The sequence below is a fragment of the Phoenix dactylifera genome, chromosome 17, assembly GCF_051530095.1.
Source record: "Phoenix dactylifera cultivar Ajwa chromosome 17, Ajwa_hap1_PhDact_Kaust_v1.1, whole genome shotgun sequence".
In the NCBI taxonomy this organism is placed as follows: Eukaryota; Viridiplantae; Streptophyta; class Magnoliopsida; order Arecales; family Arecaceae; genus Phoenix; species Phoenix dactylifera.
In genome coordinates this window covers 16,593,090-16,599,544 of record NC_143206.1, presented here as the reverse complement: position 1 = coordinate 16,599,544, position 6,455 = coordinate 16,593,090, and the positions used below count along the sequence as shown (strand labels likewise).

At 46.6% G+C, this 6,455-nt stretch overlaps 1 long non-coding RNA gene across 1 annotated transcript; it reads left to right on the top strand.

Annotated features, from left to right (window-relative positions):
- The first annotated feature begins 5,236 nt into the window (after positions 1 to 5,236).
- LOC113463688 (uncharacterized) lies at positions 5,237 to 5,963 on the top strand. Its single transcript, XR_003388413.4, has 2 exons — positions 5,237 to 5,573; positions 5,776 to 5,963. It is a non-coding gene; the product is annotated as an uncharacterized LOC113463688 (long non-coding RNA).
- The last annotated feature ends 492 nt before the right edge of the window (positions 5,964 to 6,455 follow it).

Here is a 6,455-nt window from a genome sequence, read left to right as displayed (position 1 = left end):
CGCTGCCCACTCCTGCGGATCCGGCGCCCACGACCGGTAGTCCACCCTCCTTCGTTTCCCCAGGCTCTCCGACAGCGTGCAGGAGGCGAAGGCGTTGGCTGCTGCGGCGTCTATCTGGGCGGGGATCTCATCACCACCTATCAAACGGGTTCCGGGTGGCGCCGGTCGGAGTAGCTTCCACTGATGTGGAGGATGACGATGAGGGAGATGGTGATGATGATGCTGTGGGGTCTTCGGGTGTCAAGGGAGAGGCCTCTTCGGTCGAGGCATCGAGGAAGACTACATCCTCTAGGGACGAGGCCTCCCGCCTCCGTCTCCATCAGCAATGCCAGCGATCTAGAGTTGACACAGTGGGTGGAGCAGGATGAGCCTGGAGTTTACATCACCATCCGAGAGTTGGCTGATGGGACCCGAGAGAATCATCGGGTTCGATTCAGCCGAGAAAGGTTTGGGGAGGTGTATGCCAAGCTGTGGTGGGAGGAATACAGAGGGAGGATACAGCCTCAGTAAGAATCGGGTAGGGGAAGCCCATCGAAGTCATTGGAAATAGACTTGGGCATCGGCCGTGCCGGGCCGGCCCAGCCCAGGCCCACCGGGCCGGGGGTCTAAACGGGCCGTGCCTGGCCCGGCCCGCTTCGTTAGCGGGCCGTGCCAGACACGGCCCGCTCAGCAGAAAACCGAAGCCTGGCACGGCCCGCTCAGCAGAAAACCGAAGCCCGGCCCGGCCCCAGGCCCGTCGATTGGCGGGCCGGGCCCGGCACGCCCGTCTGGAGAGGGGGGAGAAAATAGCCGTTTCCAACGGCTATTTTGGGATTTTTCCAAAAATGCCCCTCCCAACAGTCCAAAAACAGCTAAATTGAGGGGTATTTTGGGCTAAATTGAGGGGTATTTTGTGTATGTTAATGGAGACGGGCCGTGCCTTGCACGGCCCGGGCCCGGTTCAGGCCCTTGCCTGAACCGGGCCTGGCTCGCGGGCCGTGCCCGGCCCAGGCCCTTATGGGCTGTGCCGGGCTGGCCCGCGGGCCGTGCCGTGCTTGGCCCGCGGGCCAAGAAGCGGGCCGTGCCAGCCCAGGCCCTAATGGGCCGTGCCGGGCTCGGCCCGCGGGCCAGAAAACCGTGACCCAGCACGACCCCCTTGAATGGGCCGTGCCAGGCACGACCCGCTTCGTGCCGGACCGTGCCGGGCCATGGGCGGCCTGGCCCAGTGCCCAAGTCTAATTGGAAATATCATCCAAGGCTTGGGGTTAGAATCGGAAGAACACTGTTGTTGTAAGAAATGGGCCAGGTGGGCCTAACCTGGACCAAAGTTGGCAGGCCCAGCCGGCTCGGCCTCCAGGAGCAAGGGATTGCGATCCCCATGCTCCAGTTGGATTGCGAATTTGCGATCCCCATGCTCCAGTTGGTCGAATGGTCGTGCGGCTGTTAGGCGGTTATAACTGCCAGCCGGCCGTTGCGGTCATTTGTTCAGGCCAAGCTCACCTCTGGGGCCTATAAAAATCCCAGATCCCATCTCCTCCCTTCTAAGGTTTCTCCCCCCTTCTTCCTCCTCGGTTAGGGTTTTTTGAGCCTTTACTGGTATCACCGAAGAGAGAGATCGCAGCTCCTCCCTAGAGCTAGGTAACACTCCTGAAACTTTTCCCCTACCTTCCCTTCTCCCGATCTACTCGGGATAATAGAGCAAAATAAAAGAAAAGAAGAAATAGAGAAAACAGAGAGAGACGTATTTATGGTCATCGGCCTTTGGCCATAGGCACTGCCGGGCTTCGGCCATAGATGTCCGCAGTCCTTGGCCGTAGCTACCGTGGGGCCGAAGACCAGCAATTTCTCTTTCTCTCTTTTCTGTTTCTGAGATGAAACAGTGGAGGGACTCCTTTCGGGCCTAGCATATTTTTTAAAGCTCTACTCTAGGGAGACTGTAGCAGTGTTACATGCCCGAACCCAAGTGGCGGTTCGGGGCATGACATCTCTACTATGACATCTCAAACATTTCTTGATCAAACAAATGGACAGCTTAGTTGGATTTATCTCAGTTGATTTCGGTTGCAGGCAGCGAGGAGAGCAACAACCATTAAAGCCTTATTGATATGCAAAAGATACCTGGCTTACTTAGATATAGCAAGTACATTTTGGAACTCTGGATGAACTAGTATGTTTCACAAGAACACGAATCATTGCTTAGGACTTCCAGAATTAGAAGCTAAGCTACGATATCTTTCGAAAAGAAAGTTACGAGTCTGTAATTATAGGATTTTTTTGTTCTTACCTCCTCTCTCTCTGCTTACAGGAAATTAAACAGTATCCTAAACATACTTTAAATCATCAAGTTGCAGCCTACGACAAGCGTGCACTTGGATTCTCCAATAAACTACACTTGTACGAGAAAATCTAGTGCACTTGATTTGCTAGATAAAAAAGAGACAAATGATGGGAGAAAACAGACAAGGTGGAGACGTGCGGATGGGAAAGATGTTGATGGATGCAACATTCTTCACCAAGGGCGTCTTATTTTCACTTGAAATCCAATCTTCTAGCCCCTGGTTCACTGATATTGGAATATGTGACCAACCCATTAGCTACAAGATGTTAGCACCATCTTTTGCTGCCTGCCTGCCTCCCTCCCTTTCTCTTGTTTAATGATCACTTCCCTCTAGTGGATGTCCCCGAAATAACTACTTTGCTCGCCACAAAATAATTATTTAACCATCATTCTATAAAGTCCATAGCACTGTTCCAGAATGGAGTCAATCTATTTCTCAGGGTTTGGAATCCAATGCGAGGCCTCCACAGCATGATGCAAGTCACAATTGAGGCTGAATCGAATAGACCACCTGCATTGTCTCAATCACGGCCGCCCCCACCACCTACGAGCCAGCATTCGTGAGATGGTTAAATTCACACACATATGCCCTGCTTTGTGCCATGTCTCGCATTTATTTAAGCTTGGAGTCTACTTGTCCACCAATGATTTCTAAAGATGCCTCATTATGAGAATCTTCTTGCGATGATGAGGATCTACTACTTGGAAATCTACTCAGGCCCAAATAAAAGATTTCTCACCTCTTTGGTTGGAGAGCAGCTTCCGGAAGTCACCTTCTGAACAATTGGAGTTCACCCATCTGACCAGTACGCTGAACACTAAACAAGTTGTTTGGTGGTGAAGACCAAATAAACTTAAGGAATTGCTGCTCCGTTGTGGGTAAAGTTTGATAGGAAGATGTAAACAGGGAACTGGGACTAGCTATTGGATGCCGGAAGGAGAGATGAAAAGGGGGCTCCAAACGCCTTATCTTAGTTGTAAATTCTTGGAGCACTAATTCTTTCAAAAAGAGAGACAGATTGCTATGCTTCTTACCAAGTTTCTACATCAATGCAATGGCACCTAACCACTTAATCCTTACAGTGATGATGAAGAAAGAATATATCATGGTGCCACAAAGGAGGACTGGTGGCGGCTTCGAAGGTGCAGAACTAACCTTTTTCCAGCTGCAGGGTCCAAAAAAGGGATAAGAGTTCAATCACATTCTTCACGCAGGTGTGCCTTTGTCAAATAACAACAAGCATAAGGAAACTGCAATGCAGGACATCAATTTCAGTATTCTGAATCCAATGCTTAACTGAAAAGCGAACACCTAAATGGAAACTTAAAAGCCATTGAAGGGAATTTAGGACCACCTAATTTAGGAGTGGTCCGGGCTTATGGCATTAGGTGGAGTGCTGTGCAGGACTCGAAAGCCGCCACCAGGAGATGGACAGCCATCAAACAAGACATGCTTCACATGTCATACATAGTATGCGCCCGACTTATTTGACGTCCGTCCATCACCTCCTGATGGTAGCTATCGAGTGCTGCACAGCACTCCGGCGGCGCAAGACAGTGCACTGCAAAGGATCCTGTTCGGCCAACAATCATCTTTCTATTTTCTCGAGTCATGCCGCATCTCTCGTGGTAGGTCTCCGCTTTGCAGATCCGAAATCCCGGCGAATTCATACTTGGGACCACTGTTAGTGCAGGTCATTATTAACAGTGGTCCAAAATTTTCTTTGTGCTCTATTCATCCAATGTGGGACGCATTGCTTGCTTTAGTCGCTGTGCGAGAAAACAATCAAGCACTAAGTCAGCTTGCTCTCATAGCTGGGAACAGGACAGCATGCCCGTGGTTCCGATTGCCAGTTAGTGCCTGAGCTTTCCTCCTTTCCATATATACCTCCCTTTCAAATAAGATGCAGCTTTTGTCTGGCTATGGATCAATGCCAAACATGGCCACGAGGGAGCCCTATATTGGCTTCTCTTCACATCTTAAAAACAAAGCTGTAAGTTGTAAAGAATGGGAAGGACAATGTGGAAGCATATTCAAATTAGAAATTTTCAGGAAAAGGGACAGCCCCAGCAAATTAATTAGCTGCAAGGACTTTTATCAAACTGTTCTTCAAGTGTTACAACAGTGGAGCCAACCCGGCTCAGCCCAGATAGTTGGCACTCCTCTTATCAGAGAATAGGTTTATGGTTCGACTCGGGAAGTGGTAAAAAGTTGTCTCTTGCTTTTTTAGTTTCTTTCTTTTTTTTTTTTTTTTTTGATGAAGATGGAGGCAAAGCCACCTAGCCTTTATTAGAAAATTAAAGTTTACAGAAACTATTAAGAAAGAATTTGCCAAAAAAGAAAAAGAGCAATAAAAAACTTTTATAAAATATAATGGTTTATAAGTAAATTTATTAAATTATTCAACAAGTTTAACAATCTCATAAGTATTTTGAAGGATCTTTATATCTTTAATGTGTAACTATATAAGCTCTGCATTCTGATGTGAGTCAGCTTTTTTCTAAAAGATAGATCAACGTCTCTCAACATGCGGCGCCAATGCTGTGAGATTATTTTCAAATTTAAGATAAGAGTCTAGCAGCTTCTCATGTTTCAATAAGATAAGAAGGTCATAGTTGTCCTATCTAAGTTATCTCATCTTTGCTGGCTTGGACCTACCACACTATTGTGGTTGCGGTCTTCAAACGGACTCCTCCCGGGTCCCCCAACCCCAGCCCCCCTAATGGCTGTACGTAGTCATTGATAGCGGTTGTCTTTGATTTAATGGTCAAATAGCCCCTCAGTTGGCACCAATGTCCCTGGCACTACATTGCTGTCATGGACCCTACATTTCTGAAGAGGTTGGTGTCCTCCATGCCACCTCTCCCCACCCTCTATGGCAATTTCTTTATCAAAGCCACAATCTAAAAAGTTGATAAGAGAGGGAAGGAGAGAGATGGAATGGAATTAATGTCTCATCCACCTATACATATGAAGGAACGGATGGTTATCGCTAGGGGCAGGTGGAGCTTCTTCCATGCTTCAGACGTTGGGGAGATGGGCTGTGCGAGGTGGAGAAGCAGGGCACGTGCATTACTATCTATCACATACTCTCATGGAAGAGAGGAGACGGCTAGTTCTTCATGTGCCCCTCTTCTCCACCAAGCCCAACTCATCTAATTTATGCAGCAATATGGGCAAAGTTGTATTCTCCGATGCATGCGTTAATAGCAGACTGGCTCATGAGTTCTTCCTTTTCGATCGCAGGCTATGCAGGTGAGTTATTTTCAGACTTCAACCCTAAAAACTTGGCTCAAAATGGAGCACAACTGCTCAAGTCAATCCTTTTTTATTAAAGAAAATCCTATCCTTATTTTTCCAATCTATCATCTGAATGCACATGAGAGCATGAAGTGCTTTTAATTCGTTTATTGTCTCTGGCATTAAAATGAACAAAGCTGACGAAGTGTTTTCCCAGGGAGTTTTTATTCTTGCAATAAAAAGTTGGATGCCAGGTGAAGATCGAACGTAACCATATAAGAGATCAGGAGGAAAGAAGAACAAGGACAGAATCCAATCTCGATAGTTTTCCTTCTTCAATTGCTATATCTTCTTGTCATGGTTCATTATAAAGTTCAACATGTCACTACCAATTTCGATCAATCACATCATATGTCTATCTACAAGATGCCAGTAAGGTTTGCAGAAATAAGTGCATCAAAGTATAGGAAAAGTAATTAAAGATTTAAGTTTTTGTACTAAGATATGTGTTAGCACTAGAAATATTTATTCTCGTACCTTGCCCCTTTTCTGAAAATGGACTCCTTTAAAGTATTAGGGGATTCTCTCTCTCTCTCCCTCTCTCTCTCCTCTTCAGATCTTACACTTCTTCAATTCTTAACCTCTATAGGATTAACCACATCCACCATAAAGATTACCATCTTATGTTCAACATTTTTCAAAGTGAAGTTTTCTAGTGCTCTTATGTTTAGTACCATTTTCTTTGTAACGTTGGAGCTACTACCAGTACAGTAATAGTAAGTAAAATTACAGATACCATGTATTACGCCCTTCAGATTGTGGTCCCTAAGCATGAAATGACATTGCATCTTTTACTTGCTACTCTCTTTCTAAACCAATCTCTCAATAATGTGGGCA